This window comes from Pleurodeles waltl, chromosome 9 (genome assembly GCF_031143425.1).
Source record: "Pleurodeles waltl isolate 20211129_DDA chromosome 9, aPleWal1.hap1.20221129, whole genome shotgun sequence".
Classification (NCBI taxonomy): Eukaryota; Metazoa; Chordata; class Amphibia; order Caudata; family Salamandridae; genus Pleurodeles; species Pleurodeles waltl.
Genome location: NC_090448.1, coordinates 26783994 through 26800357, shown reverse-complemented (window position 1 = coordinate 26800357; position 16364 = coordinate 26783994). Strand labels below are relative to the sequence as shown.

The 16364-nt window shown below is 50.5% G+C and overlaps 1 protein-coding gene across 2 annotated transcripts in view; it reads right to left on the bottom strand.

Annotated features, from left to right (window-relative positions):
* Window positions 1–16364, bottom strand: part of LOC138258878 (laminin subunit beta-1-like) — a 382113-nt gene that overhangs the window by 320318 nt on the left and 45431 nt on the right. Inside the window, exon 1 of one of the 2 annotated variants that reach the window (XM_069206184.1) lies at window positions 5058–5204. The exons of the other annotated variant lie outside the window; for it this stretch is intronic. The gene's annotated coding sequence lies outside the window, so the exon portion shown is untranslated. Of the gene's footprint in view, window positions 1–5057; window positions 5205–16364 lie in introns of those variants that run through there. 2 annotated transcript variants of the gene reach the window in all.

Here is a 16364-nt window from a genome sequence, read left to right as displayed (position 1 = left end):
AGCACTCACTGAGCTAAATATCACCTCAGCACTTGAACTTCAATGTCCAGGAGTGATGAGGACTCGAGGAAGGGTCAGGTAAAACTCCTCCCAGGTGGCGAGAGACCCTCAGACACCCTCACCCTCTGCTCGCACCTCCTCATACCCACTGTCCCTGTGCCAACGCCCTACATGGGTGCCTCGTGAGTTGTAATACTCGCACTCTTTGTCCCACCTCTTCACTCTTTCCACAAGCCCCGCTCCCTACACTTTCATGCCATCCGTGTGCCTCAAGATCCTCAGATAGACTGCCCTAGTACCACAAAACTGGTACATGGTCGGGCATGGTGCCCTTCCAGCACCAGCAACTGGCTGTATAAACAAGAAGTCCTTGTCTTTGGGTCATGTGCCCTGAGCTCCTCACATTGTCCATGTGCCCAACTCTTCACACTGGCTCTCCAAGTAACCAAACCCTTCACACTGTCTGTCCAGGTGCCCAAACTCTTCACACTGGATGCCCATATGCCCAAGCTAATTACTCACACTGTGGCTGTCCATGTGCCCAAGCTAACTCTTCACACTGTCTGTCCAGGCATCCAAACTCTTCACACTGGATGCCCATGTGCTCAAATTAACTCTTCACATTTGCTGCCCAAGTGCCCAGACTAACTCTTCACACTGGTTGTCAAGGAACCCAAACTGTACACTCTATGTTCAGCTGCCCAAATTCTTCTCACTGCCTTTCCGGGTGCTCAGACTGTTCACACTGGCTGTCCATGTGCAAAAACTAACTCTTCACGCTGGTTGTCCAGGTGCCCAAACTAACTTTTCACACTGTCTGTCCCGGTGCCCAAACTCTTCACACTCTCAGTCCCGGTGCCCAAACTAACTCTTCACACTGTCTGTCCATGTGCCTCAACTCTTCACACTGGCTGCCAAGGTGCCCAAACTAACTCCTCACACTGGTTGTCCAGGTGCCCAAACTCTTCACACTCTCTGTCCCGGTGCCCAAACTCTTCACACTCTCAGTCCTGGTGCCCAAACTCTTCTCATTGGCTGTCGAGGTGATTACACTCCTCACACTGTCTGTCCATGTGCCCAAACTCTTCACACTGGCTGACCATGTGCCCAAACTAACTCTTCACACTGTCTGTCCAGGAGCCCAAACTATCTCTTCACACTGCTTGTCCAAGTGGCCCAACTCTTACACTGTCTGTCTATGTACCCAAACTCTTCACACTCTCTTTCCCGGTGCCCAAACTAACTCTTCACACTGTCTGTCCAGGTGCTCAGACTCTTCACACTGGTTGCCCAGGTGCCCATACTCTTCACACAGTGGCTGACCAGGTGGCCACACTCTTCACACTGGTTGTGCAGGTGCCCACACTCTTCTCACTGTCTGTCCCGGTGCCCAAACTAACTCTTCACACTGGCTGTCCAAGTGCCCAGACTCTTCACACTGACTGTCCAAGTGCCTAGACTAACTATTCACACTGTCTGTCATTGTGCCCAGACTCTTCACACCATCTGCCCAGGTGCCTTAACTCTTCACACTGTCTGTCCAGGTGCTCAGACGTTTCACACTGGTTGCCCATGTGCCCAGACTCTTCACACAGAGGCTGTCCAGGTGCCAACACTCTTCACACTGGTTGTGCAGGTGCCCACACTCTTCTCACTGTCTGTCCAGGAGCCCAAACTACCTCTTCACACTGCTTGTACAAGTGGCCCAACTCTTACACTGGCTGTCCATGTGCCCAAAGTCTTCACACCCTCTTTCCCGGTGCCCAAATTAACTCTTCACACAGAGGCTGTCCAGGTGCTCAAACTCTTCACACTGGCTGTCCATGTGCCCAGACTCTTCACACTGGCTGTCCATGTGCCCAAACTAACTATTCACACTGGCTGTCATTGTGCCCAGACTCTTCACACTGTCTGTCCAAGTGCCCAAACTCACTGTTCACAACAGCTGCCCAGGTGCCCTAACTCTTCACACTGTCTGTCCAGGTGCTCAGACGTTTCACACTGGTTGCCCATGTGCCCAGACTCTTCACACAGAGGCTGTCCAGGTGCCCACACTCTTCACACTGGTTGTGCAGTTGCCCACACTCTTCTCACTGTCTGCCAATGTGCGCAAACTAACTCTTCATACTGTATGTTCAGGAGCCCAGACTCTACACTCTGTCCAAGTGCCCAGACTCTTCACACTGTCTGTCCATGTGCCAAGACTCTTCAAAACTGTCTGTCCAGGTGCCCAGACTAACTCTTCACACTGGTTGCCCAAGTGCCCAGACTCTTCTCACTGTCTGTCCAGTTGCCCAGACTAACTCTTCACACTGGCTGCCCATGTGCCCAAACTAACTCTTCATACTGTCTGTCCAGGACTCTGTCCAAGTGCCCAGACTCTTCACACTGGCTGTCCAGGTGCCTAGACTAACTCTTCACACTGTCTGTCCAGGTGCCCAGACTAACTCTTCACACTGTCTGTCCAGGTGCCCAAACTAACTCTTCACACTTTCTGTCCAGGTGCCCAAACTAACTCTTCACACTGGTTGCCCATGTGCCCAACTCTTCACACTGGATGCCCATGTGCTCAGCTCTTCACACTGGCTGCCCATGTGCCCAACTCTTCACGCTGGCTGCCCTTGTGCCCAAACTCTTCACACTGGCTGTCCATGTGCCCAACTCTTCACACTGGATACCCATGTGCTCAGCTCTTCACACTGGCTGTCCATGTGCCCAACTCTTCACGCTGGCTGCCCTTGTGCCCAAACTCTTCACGCTGGCTGCCCATGTGCCCAACTCTTCACACTGGATGCCCATGTGCCCAGCTCTTCACACTGGCTGTCCAAGTGCCCAACTCTTCACACTGGATGCCCATGTGCCCAAACTAACTCTTCACACTGGCTGCCCATGTGCAAAAACTAACTCTTCATACTGTCTGTCCAGGACTCTGTCCAGGTGCCCAGACTCTTCACATGCTCAGTCCCGATGCCCAAACTAACTCTTCACACTGGCTGCCCATGTGCCCAGACTCTTCACACTCTCTGTCCAGGTTCCCAAACTTATCACACTGTCTGTCCGGGAGCACAAACTCTTCACATCTTGCCCCTTGCCCACCCAGGGTCTTATATATCATGTCTGCCCCTATACACCGTATACGTTAAGGCCCAGCCTCCCAGCGCTTCGGAGACAGTGCTGTGAGATAACGCCCCTGATGCACCTACAGCCCCCCCACCAAAAAAAACTTACAGACAGTAAGTGAAAAGTCCTCTAGAATTCAGTAGCAACGGCGGCGAGGGGTTCTTACCACTTAGCACATTATAACTCAAAAACACACTAGCCTCAAGGCGCTAGTGGGGATCTAGGGCAGCGATGCCCGTGAACTGCATTGGAGTGACAGCTCTGGGCAGGTAGTACTGAAGCCAGACTCACTCTGTCCACCACAGCAATTCTCAAACACTGAAGACTAAAGAGGGGGGGGGGGGAGGGCGAGCGTATCAGGGGGTCGACAACCCTTCGGGGGTCCCATTCTGCCAAGACTAATGAATATCTGTGAGATATAGGGAAATCAGGGGTCCTTGTTACATACTGCACAAGTTCAGTCATCTTGCGTTATGGCGTTGCTCTGCCCACAGCTGTACTCTCCTACTTTGCCCACCAGTGCCAGCTCCTCACACTGCCCACCAGTGCCAGCTCCTCACACTGCCCAACCAGTACCAGCTACACACACTGACCACCAGTGCCAGCTACACACACTGACCACCAGTGCCAGCTCCTCACATTGCTCACCGGTGCCTGCTTCTCCCACCAGTGCCAGCTCCTCACAGTGCCCACCAGGGCCAACTCCACACACTGCCCACCAGAACCAGCTCCTCACACTGCCCACCAGTGCCAGCTCCTCCCATTGCCCACTAGTGCCTGCTTCTCCCACCAGTGCCAGCTCCTCACACTGCCTACAAATGCCAGCTCCACACACTACCTACCAGTGCCAGCTCCACACACTGTCCACCAGTGCCAGCTCCACACTCTACACCAGTGCCAGCTAAACACACTGCCCACCAGTGCCAGCTATGCCCACTGCCCACCAGTGCCAGCTATGCCCACTGCCCACCAGTGCCAGCTCCTCGCACTGCCCATAACAGCCAGCTCCTCGCACTGCCCACCAGCTCCACGCACTGCCCACCAGTGCCTGCTCATCGCAAAGCCCACCAGTGCCAGCTCCACACACCACCCACCAGTGCCAGCTTCACACACCGACCACCAGTGCCAGATCCAGAAGCAGTCGACCAGTGCCAGCTTCTCACACTGCCCACCAGTGCCAGCTATGCCCACTGCCCATCAGTGCCAGCTCCTCGCACTGCCCATCACAGCCAGCTCCTCGCACTGCCCACCAGCTCCACGCACTGCCCACCAGTGCCTGCTCATCGCACAGCCCACCAGTGCCAGCTCCACACACCACCAACCAGTGCCAGCTTCACACACTGCCCACCAGTGCCAGCTTCACACACAGCCTACCCGTACCAGGCACAGACGCAGTTCACCAGTGCTAGATTTTCACGCTGCCTCCAGTGCCAGCTTGTGTCTAATTCGTGACAGAAGAAGTGCCAGATCCCATCGCTTTGCTCAGGAGCCCGCGGCTGGCACAGTTGAACCGCGGGATGCCAATCCCAAGGCTGTGTGGTCTTGATTCCACCTCAGGCCTCTTCCATTCACCAGACACTCCCTGCCCTTTCATCTCACTCTTTCAGGTTCTTTCCAGCCCGTTTTTTTTCTTTGCCGCAATGTTTCACTTTTCCTTCTTCCCCGCCGTTTGTGTTGTCTCACTTCTGGTCTGGGTCAGTCTAATGAGAAAAGTATGTGCCACTGGGCCCCACCTGCAACCACCGGACAGAAGTGTCCTCCGCAGCAGGTGCTCTGCCCACCAGGCTGCACCTGATACTTCTGCGTGGAGGCGGAGTGGGCTGGTAGCGTTCGGGGTCACAAGCTTTAGGTCTCTCCTGGTCATCACTACAGCTCCAAGAAGCCTTGCCGCTGCCAGCTAGCGCCTCGGCGCGCCCTCCATCAGCGAGCGCTCTTACCTCTGAGGTCCCAGTCGTCGAACTTCTAATAAGGATGAAAAGCAGGAATATGCCCTAAAATCGGCTGCTTTCCATACTCGGCTCCTGCAGCTCGGCTCCGGGGAGATGGTGCGACCACTCGGTGCCAACCCAAAGCCTGAGAACTCTGGGCGCGTAAAGCTGGCAGCTGGAGGGGTAAAACTAACAGGGCTGCGCCCCCTCCCTCCGTCCCAGGCCCCGGAGGAGAGCCCGAGCGATTCTTATTCAAATGCGGCCGTCAATCCGCGGAGCCGAGCATGAAAGGCGCACGGGGGTCTCCAGGCTGCCGGAATGTGGGGGCCGATTCTCTGTGCTCCGTGGGGCGAGCGCTGAACAAGCAGCCCGGGGCCTGGGGGCCGGCAGAGGGTGCTGGGAGCCGGCCGGTGGTCACGTGCCTGGGTGGGGGCAGGAGCTGCGGGGCTGGGGTCATAGGAGGCACTGGCACTGCCCAGGGCAGACCTGGTCTCGTGGAGGTCACTGGGCACTGCCCTCGCCACTACTGGTGCCATGGAGGTCACCGGGCACTGCCCTCATCATCACTGGTCTCATGCAGGTCACTGGGCACTGCCCTCGCCTGCCATGGTCTCACGGAGGTCACCGGCACTGCCCTCGCCTGCCATGGTCTCACGGAGGTCACCGGCACTGCCCTTCTCATCACTGGTCTCATGGAGGTCACTGGGCACTGCCCTCATCATCACTGGTCTCATGGAGGTCACTGGGCACTGCCCTCGCCACTACTGGTCCCATGGAGGTCACCGGGCACTGCCCTCATCATCACTGGTCTCATGGAGGTCACTGGGCACTGCCCTCGCCTGCCATGGTCTCACGGAGGTCACCGGGCACTGCCCTTCTCATCACTGGTCTCATGGAGGTCACTGGGCACTGCCCTCGTCACTACTGGTCCCATGGAGGTCACCGGGCACTGCCCTCATCATCACTGGTCTCATGGAGGTCACTGGGCACTGCCCTCGCCTGCCATGGTCTCACGGAGGTCACCGGGCACTGCCCTTCTCATCACTGGTCTCATGGAGGTCACTGGGCACTGCCCTCGTCACTACTGGTCCCATGGAGGTCACCGGGCACTGCCCTCATCATCACTGGTCTCATGGAGGTCACTGGGCACTGCCCTCGCCTGCCATGGTCTCACGGAGGTCACCGGGCACTGCCCTTCTCATCACTGGTCTCATGGAGGTCACCAGCACTGCCCTCGTCACTACTGGTCTCATGGAGGTCACCAGCACTGCCCTCGTCACTACTGGTCTCACGGAGATCACTGGTCTCATGGAGGTCACTGGGCACTGCCCTTGTCACTACTGGTCTCACGGAGGTCACCGGGCACTGCCCTCATCATCACTGGTCTCATGGAGGGCACTGGCACCGTCCTCGCCATCCCTGGTCTCATGGAGGTCACCAGCACTGCCCTCGCCTGCCATGGTCTCACGGAGGTCACCGGGCACTGCCCTTCTCATCACTGGTCTCATGGAGGTCACTGGGCACTGCCCTCGTCACTACTGGTCTCACGGAGGTCACCGGGCACTGCCCTCATCATCACTGGTCTCATGGAGGGCACTGGCACCGTCCTCGCCATCCCTGGTCTCATGGAGGTCACCAGCACTGCCCTCGCCTGCCATGGTCTCACGGAGGTCACTGGGCACTGCCCTCATCATCACTGGTCTCATGGAAGTCACTGGCACTGCTCACATGAGGATCCCTGGCACTGCCCTCACCACCCCAGGTCTCCTGGGGGTCACTGGCACCGTCCTTAGCACCACCCCTTTTCTCACAGAGGTCACTGGCATTGCCATCTGCACCCCTGCTCTCACGGGAGTTAGTGGCAGTGACCTAGCCACTCCTGGTCTCATGGTCACATGCACTGCCCTCTCCACCCCTGTTCCTTGGAGGTCACTGGCACCGCCCTCGCCATCCCTGTTTCATGGGTGTTACTGGCACTGCCCTCATCTCACCTAGTTTCTAGGAGGTGACAGGCACTGCGCTCACCCCCCTTGGCCTCAAGGGAGTCACTCAACACTGTCATCACCATCCCTGGTTTCCCAGGTCACTGGCACTGCTCTTGCCGCCCTGGTCCCACAGGTGACTGGCACTGCCCTCACCACCCCTGCTCTCTTAGGACGTGCAGTGCCTTTGTAGCCCTCGTCTCCGGATTCACCTGGTAAACGTGGCCCTTGAGGGCTGAGTGTGAGTAGGGACTCGATTGATACACAGAGCTGTGTGAGATGCTCCTGGAGTGGGAGACACAGAACCGGAGTCAGGCGTGATGGAGTGAGCTGCGAGAGGTGGGCACACTGGGACATGGGGCTGGAGTGAGACATGGGACTGGTATGAGACCTGGTGCTGGAGTGAGGTGCGAGAGGTGGGCACACTGGGACATGGGGCTGGAGTGAGACATGGGACTAGTATGAGACCTGGTGCTGGAGTGAGGTGGGCACACTGGGCCATGGGGCTGGAGTGAGACATGGAACTGGTATGAGACATAGGGCTGGAGTGAGACGTGGGGCTGGAGTGAGACCTAGCCCTGGTGATAGACATGGAGCTGGGGTCAGACAGCTCTAGTTTGAGACATGGGGAAGGCATGAGCCAGGAGGCTGGAGTGAGACGTGGGGCTGGAGTGAGACATAGGTCTGGTGAGTGACAGTGAGCTGGTGTCAGACAGTGCTAGTCTGAGACATGGGGAAGGAGGCAGGAGTGAGACATGGGCCTGGGGGAGACATAGGCCTGACCATAGACAGTGAGCTGGTGTCAGGCAGTACTAGTCTGAGACATGGGGAAGGCGTGAGACAGGAGTGAGACATGTTGCTTCAGAGGACTGGGGTCTAGAATCAGGAATGTGCCAGCAGGAGTGGGATATGTCTCTGGATGGTGCCACGGGACAGGCATGAGATACTGGGCTGGGGGGAGACGTGGGCATGCTGTGAAGTGTTCGAGAAATGGGGTAGGTGTGAGACGCGCTGTGTGAGTGATGGAAGGTGCGTTGAAACTGGGAGGCGTGGCCACAGCCACAGGACAGTAGGACACACTCGCCCGACTGGCTGGTGGACCTAAGGTTGGCACAGCCTCGTGTCACAGCACCCTTCAGGCAGTGTGGGCTCGCTGCCAGCCGTGCGCTAGACGTGGGCATTAAACTCTGCTGCGCTGGCGGAGTTTGAGGAACTTTGGCCACTCGGTGTTACGCATGCAATGCAGACTTCCGTCCAGTTTCCGCTGACTGGCACGTGGCAGAGTTTTTCTCCAGCGTGGCTCGCCAATGGGCAGTTGGAGAGCGCAAGCGAGAATTGGCGTCCCCTAGCACGATTTTTGGGTGCTAGGAGGGCACCCGGCGAGATTTTCACAACACGGGCAGTGGCAAAACCAACTTGAGCAGCCGTGCCCTCTGGCACCCCGTGTGGTGCTGTTCACGCTGTTTTCTCAGCGCGGAACAAGTTCCTGGTGCTAAAAGTCAGCACGGGCAGCACCACATACCAATTTCTACCCGGTCGCGGAACTCTGTGGAATCTTGCAGTATTTATGTAACTCTGGGGAGCTCCACAGAGTAAAACTCTGCGAGTTCTGCCCACCCTACTCTGCCCACCTTACCGTGTCCCGGTAGCCTCTTACCATAAAACCCAGGAACAGTCAAATTCCACCCCTTGTATAAGGACCCACAAAACCAACCAGGAAAACGACTGCAAAGATTTTAGGATAAACCCAAAGACTTCTGATGCCACTCTCCACAAACCCTACAACATGCACGACACAAACACAAAGGTCTTTAAAAAGGGTGGTGCACACCACGTGAGAGAGAATAGTGCATTTGCTTATGAAGCTTCACGGTGACACACACCCTCCTGCCCCGAATTGCACCCAGCAGCCCCCACTACTGGGACCTTAGCTGCTGGCTCCATAGTGGAACCACAACAACAACACAAGGCTTCACACAAAGGTCCTTCAAGATGCAACCCTTCTGCACCACTCCAGGTAGTCAACATAAAAGCAGAGCAAGCAGGAGTACACAAAATGTGTGCAACATTTTCATTTGGAGATTTGACTGGTCACCAAGTGGACAGGCAAATCTGAGGAAAAGCACTTGAGGTCTGAGGAGCCCCAAATACTATGTGCAACCAGTAGCGGTCTACTAGCCCAACCTGAGGAGAAGGCTGGATGTCCTCAAGCTTCACATGTCCCTCATCTGTACATATGCTGTCCTCCTGCTGTCCTCTGCAGGCACCTCCTTTGTCCACCTCTCACCTGGACCTTCTTGTTCATGTCCACCACTGTCCATCACTCCCACAGACCGCGCCCACCCAGCCTGGATGACCACACAAACCGCACCTGCGTTCTTTAACCAATGGACCTGACCACCCACACCACCGTCTCCTTCACTCACATTCTAGCCTTATTGTCTCTTAGTTTCAGTTTGGTCATTAACTATTTGCAAGTACCAGACCTCATATTTATATTTTAGCCATAGGCTCTACCATGTGGGCCTCCTTTAAAATCAAGAAAAAATACTTCTCTTAAAAAGTATTAGGAGCAGTATTCAGCCCAAGAGTAGGTTCATTAATCACAATGCAAAGCCTCACCCACTCCCCAAACCTAGAAACTTTGGAAATTGCGGGAAAGTTTTTTTTTGTGAAAAAAATCCTGAAAATGAGGACAGCAATTGATATTAGTATTATGTGCCCATCCACACCATTGGCCCCCACACAATACAACAACGGCAAACCATGTCAGGTTTGAGTTCAAGCCAGAGCATCCTGACTATGGCCTGCCCTTCTTCAAGGGCCCTGGACTAGGAAAAGAAGCAGAGGACCCCTGACCCTATTGCGACCACCCACATGGGTTTAATACCTACCTAAGTGACCATCAGCCTCACCGACGGCAAAGACACGAGTGGTCTCAAACATTGCTCATGACCACCTCTCAAGAAAGCCGACTCTAAGCCCCATAGACCCTACTGCCCTGTTTCAGATCATCTATGGATCTCTAAACTACTAGAAAAATAATTGTGCTACTGAATATCGACCCACAGAAAACTGTGCTAAAAGAAAATCGAGGACAGAATATCGAGAGACAAGATGTCGAAAAGTAAGTGCATATAAGGAAGTATATATCTCCTATTCATAGCTCAACATCTCCATTCCTTGATGCTATATATATATATATATATATATATATATATATAGACAACATTTCAATATTAATTTTTTCACTATTTTGTCCTCAATATTGTGTCCCATAGATATTCTGGGATCAATATTCAGAATGCACAACTAGAAAAGCTAGTTATCAGCCAACTCCAACAATGCATGGAGTCTTTTAATATCCTTGATACACACCGACTTGGGTTCAGGCCAAAAAGAACACAGAGACAGCAGTGGTGAATGAGTGGGACAATCTAGTCCAGCTTGTGGTCCAGGGATCACTCATGATCCCATTAGATCTCCCATGCATATTCTAAACTCTAGGGGCCAGATGTAGGTAGGTTTCATATTGCGACTTGCAATTTGCGAGTCATAGCGACTCGCAAATTGCAACTCGCAATATGAAATGCAAAAAGGTGTCTCAGACACCTTCTGCGACTCGCTATGGGGTCGCAAAGACCCACCTCATGAATATTTATGAGGTGGGTCGCAGTTTGCGACCCCATAGCGAGTCTAGGCACTCACAGGGATGGTGGCCTGCTGGAGACAGCAGACCACCATGTCTGTGACTGCTTTTAAATAAAGCAGTTTTTTTTTTCTTTTTGCAGCCCGTTTTCCTTAAAGGAAAACGAGCTGCAGAAAGAAAAAATACCGAAACCATTTAGTGCGTTTTTTTCAGAGCAGGCAGTGGTCCATAGGACCACTGCCTGCTCTGAAAAATATTTTTTGTGGCATTCACAAAGGGGAAGGGGTCCCATTGGGACCCCTTTCCTTTTGCGAATGAGTTACCATCCACTTCAAGTTTTCGCGGTCAAAAAGCAACTCAACATCGCGATGCGGTCGCAAATAGGAAGGGAACACCCCTTCCTATTTGCGAGTCGGAATCACATTTTGCGAGTCGGTACCGACTCGCAAAATGTGACTCTGCATCGCGTAAGGCCTTTTGCGCCTCGCAAACTGCGTTTTTCGCCGTTTGCGAGGCGCAAAAGCCTTCCTACATCTGGCCCTAGGTCACAATACCCCTCCCCAAAGACTCAAAACAGTGGCCAACAAATCAACAGAAGCCAATAGATGGGTTACGTCATTTCTTGACGAACGCAATAAAGTGTGTGGGAGGACTCCTCTCCCCAACTCACAAAGACTTCTGCAGACTCTAGCAAGGTCCCTTCTTATTTTCCCTCCTTTTAACATATACATAAAGCTCCTTATGGACCAGCTCCACACCCCTTACCACTTCCTTCCCTAAGCAGATGCCTAACAATTATTCTCCAAAGTCACTGGCCTTCCCAAGCAATCTCAATCCATGAACAGAGACCTCAAGAGCTTTGAGGTGTAGATGGAACACAACAGTCTGGTAAAATGAGTGAATTACAGCAATCATGGTCACAGGCCCAGCATACTTCCTCAAAAACCTTATCACCATCTTCCAACTGCCTATGTTATTCAGAGAGTGTACCTCAATCCACACCAAAGTATGAAACCTGGGGGTGCTATAGGATGCTGATTTCAGTTTGAATTTACAAGTTGGAGTAATAATCAAAGCATCCATCCATCAAAATAAGGCCCTGATTTAGATATTGGTGGATGGGTTACTCCTTCACAACAATGACGGATATCCCATCCCCCGAAATGTAAATCCCATAGAAAATAATGGAATTTAGATTTCAGCGGATCGGGTATCCGTCACTGTTGTAGTGGAATATATTGTCCACCCAGATCTAAATCAGACCCTATATTTCTAAGTACAACTCACTCCTTCTATATCCAGCCAACACCACCGGATAGTGAAAAGGGTGGTAGCGAACTCAAGATCTGACGATATTACCTCTTTGCATCTAGAGCCATAGCCTGCAGAATAAGAGGCTACAAAAATGTGAAATGTAGCAGGAGGACTACCATTTGGAGTAAAAATAAATTAATAAATAGCAACCCATCTTATTGGCTCCCAGTAAAAGAGAGAATCATATACAGGATCCTGTGCCTCACATGTGAGAGTTTTAAGCCACATCACTCAAATGCCTGCAAAAAGCAAATATTCAAACACAGTACAAGGCCACATGCAATACTTGACTTACAATTGCACTGAGCCCTTAGTACCCAAATACCTGCAAAATATTGTCCAATATAACCCCACGAAACATACGTTCATCAAAAGAACATCTACAAGTTATTCCCAGAACCACATGCAAACACAGGGATAACCAATGCTTCTCGGTGGAAGCTCTGCGCTTCTGGAATAATTTGCCTAGGGAAATGTGACAGGGCACATCACTGATGCAGTTCAGAACAAACGTAACATATTATGGGCCTGATTTACAAGAAACTAACACAGCGCGGTGCTGCGCCATAATTAGCAGCTCCGTGCCAGTTTCAAAAAGTTTCAATTATTTACAAGAATACAGTGCACCCCTGCGTTCCCCCCTGTGCCTGCATTAAATTAAGCATGCTGCGCCAATGCAAGCATCCTTAAACCATATTGCAAGGGTGTCTGTGTTGAGTTGTGTGATTATGTGCAGGAAGGTGTCCCTTCCTGCACATACACAATCAGCCATGACATTTTGCTTCTTCTATTTGTGCTGCAGAATGCAGCACACATAGAAAAAGCAAAATATGAGAAGGAATAAAAGTATTTCTCCTCAGTGTGCTATGCTAACGCCACCCCTGGTGTGGCGTTATATTTTGGTGCTGCCTCAGATTTACACCTACGTATAAATCTGGGGCAGCGTTAAAAGCAATGAGTGTTGGGGTGGAACGCCCACTGCAACACCCACTGCACACCCCTCTAAAGCCGAAAACTGCATTGGAGGGGCTCACATTTAGAAGGAGGCGTAAAGCCACAAAAAGTGGTGTTACGCCTCCTTGTAAATACGGAGAAGTGGTTAGCGCCACTGTAGTGTCACAAAAAGTGAGGCTTCGGTGGCACTAGGGCCTTGGATATCCGGCCCTGTGTTCTTATCCCTGTAATATGTACTGTCTATGGTTGTGGTCCAGAAGAATATTACGGTTGTGGTAGTCTGCAATGTGCACACCCATTCTTGAGCCTGATACTCTCACTTCTATACATCCCCACAGGTTGTGCCATGCTAGGTATGTCTACAGAGATAGGGATCTACCCCGTACCCCTTAACATCATTCTGCACAGCAGGCCCTGGAATAAGAATGCATCATGTCAAGAACATGGAGATTACACATAACACTAATTAAGCTTTTCTACAGATGTTGGGAACATGGACAAAAATTAGAGGCATTTGTGCACAGTGGTCTGCGAGGGGACTACAAGTAGTACAGAACTTCACGATTAAATCAACACACACAAGTCCTCAATTCCAAGCATCATGAAACTCTCTCAGGCCAAAGCATACCAATGTGATTGCAGTGTGCCCCTTGAAAAACTTGCCCCAATATTCAAAATGCCGTGAAATGCTCCCTGGACAGTTTTATGCAATTCTTCCATGAACAAAAGACAGAAAAATATGTTCGACCTGGCTTGTTGTGCTTGATACAAATGCTAGTATGTTAAGAAACAGTGGCTCACGAGGAGATGAATTCCATATCAATTTACCACAGCAATGGAGAAACAGGCACATCACCTATAATGTATAGCAATTTGTTTATTCATTGAATACTTTCATTAATCTAATGATTTTTTAAAGTGTTATAATGAAGATCCCGGGCTCAGACGAGGGGTGAGGATAGATGATAGAAGAAAATGTGCACCAAACATAAAAATTATGACTCCTTAAGGTTTAATTTCTATAATATAAGAGGAGTCTGTATAGTTCTATTGTCGACGGGATTTTTGACCACTGACACTGTGAGCCATCATCAGGGCGGGGCTTGAGCACCTATCTCTAGAATGTGGAATCAATCCAGATGAATGAAAATATGCAATGAATAATTGCTATACATTATTGGTTACCTGCCTCTTTCTCCCTTGCCATGGTAAACTGATAATGTTATGTCTTCAGTTTCTGAAGACATATCATTGATCTTTTGGAATTCTTACCCTTGTGTACCATTGTTTTTCTTAATATATTTTACTATCCCAAGTTCTCTAAAGTTTTGGGGCTATCCTTGTTCGTAATACACTGATACAAATGCCAGAGCGTACTTGTGGTCCTTGTCAGGTGGAGGCAATACTACGTCTAAAACCACAGGGCACCAACATCTGTTCACTACATACCATTGAGGTATATGGAACAAATGCAGTGTACAAGTCCAAGTATTACAAGCCAGAATCAAATAACATCTACCTTCGATCACCTGCTAACGGTTACTTCCTTCTTAACTAACTCCTTTAATTGTCTTGTTTTTGTGACTAATCTCTGTTAAAACCTCATGCAACACTTTCCACATAGCCTAAAAGAAATTAATTGATCTCTGGATTCTGACCACCACACCTGGTTCGGGAAGCAGGTTGACAATGGTGATCAAGTAGTCAGGGTACTCAGTTTGTCTGCATACAAAACGCACAGATCTTGTCTGACAGTTCAGCTCTCACTGAACAAAATCTGACAAACACTAAGTAAGGCTTCATTGTATCCTTTATCACCATAGAATACCTACCACCACATTCACAACAAAATGTGCATATTCTGCTGAAAGATAGTCGAGAGAGATGCAAGATCAAATGGCACTTCCTGCAAGGCAACACCCTCATTTTGAGATTATGAATATTTTGAGGGTCTGTAACTCCTGATGCAGCTCGATGTAATGGCCAGCAGGCTTAAGATCTAATGCAAAAAAAATCCTGACCTTTTAAACTTCACACTTTCTTGTGGATGTACACAAGTGGATAGCACTGTACCAAATATGAGGAACAAGTCAGCATAAGTCTACACAAAACCATATCTCTTCATTGCATTTCCACACAATTATCATAGGGGAACCCAAAAAACTTGTTCATTGTGGTCAATGATACAATTTTGAAAGGATAAACGGTTTCCCACTTTGCCCTTTACAAAAATAATTATTGCCTTTCTGGTACCTACCAAGTACAGTTACCTGTCTCATGCTGGCTTTAGACTGGAAACCCATGGGATTTCAGGGCAGCATGAACACAACCTCATACCTTTTAAACGTAACACGAACATCTTGATTTTCCCCAATGCATACAACTTTGTGTGGCAGAGTCAGTTGATGCCTCAATCGTAGGATATCTATGACAGTACATACTAGGTAGAATTTACCTTTTCTATGACTGCTGTTAAATGCCATATGCCCCAAAATACCCATTTTATTTTAAATAAGTTGTAGTGAGAACTGTGTCTGTTCACTCAATTAAGGAAGATACCTGTGAAACAATTGTTATGCATGAAACCAGATCTGCTAAGTAAGAAGCTTCATGGCACTGTTACACAAACGTGTGTCAGTTTGGCTGTCATCTGCTACCAAAACCAAACTAACTTGATGGACACAACTGATTCATTTTTTTAACATTACCCAATTATGTTTGTTACCTCTGCAAACTCTCGAGAAATGTCCCCTTTTGCCACTCTCGAGAAATGTCCCCTTTTGCCATTCTGCAGACAAAGAACCACATTTGTTAAATCTTTTCTTTTTGGTCACCAATAGACATCTGTAACAAGAATACCTGGCAGATGCGATGCGGTATTCAGAGCATCCTGCAAACAACTTTTCTGGTAACCTTCCATTCTCGGTGCCTTTAAGTAGCTCCCACAATGCACCATCACATCCCTTCACGCACCCTCACTTGCATCTGGACTGCCCAGAACATTAGGAGGTTCATGTGTTTGCTCATTCTTAGAGCTATAGACACACATCGGTCCAATGAAAGATTTGTGCTGCACAATATAATGCCCTCAATGTTTTAGCTGCAGCAAGGCAAAATTAATTAGCCCCTTATGTACTCATCAGCGCCTTGCCAAAACTCACTTTACTCTGCCAACATCTGAAAGTTGATGCAGATGAGCCAAGAAATTGCTGTTGATGTTTCCGGTGCTATTGAGCGCTTACAATGAACAGATGGTGGGGCCACGTGGCTATCTCAGCAGCACCATAGGGTAGACCTGGATTTACCTGGACATCTCTTCTATCAGGGGCACAATGGACACACTATCTAAAGTGTCCTTACCTACCTCCGGGAGCGGGTGGGAACACGTACCTGAGCTCTAGACACTCAAGGACAGAT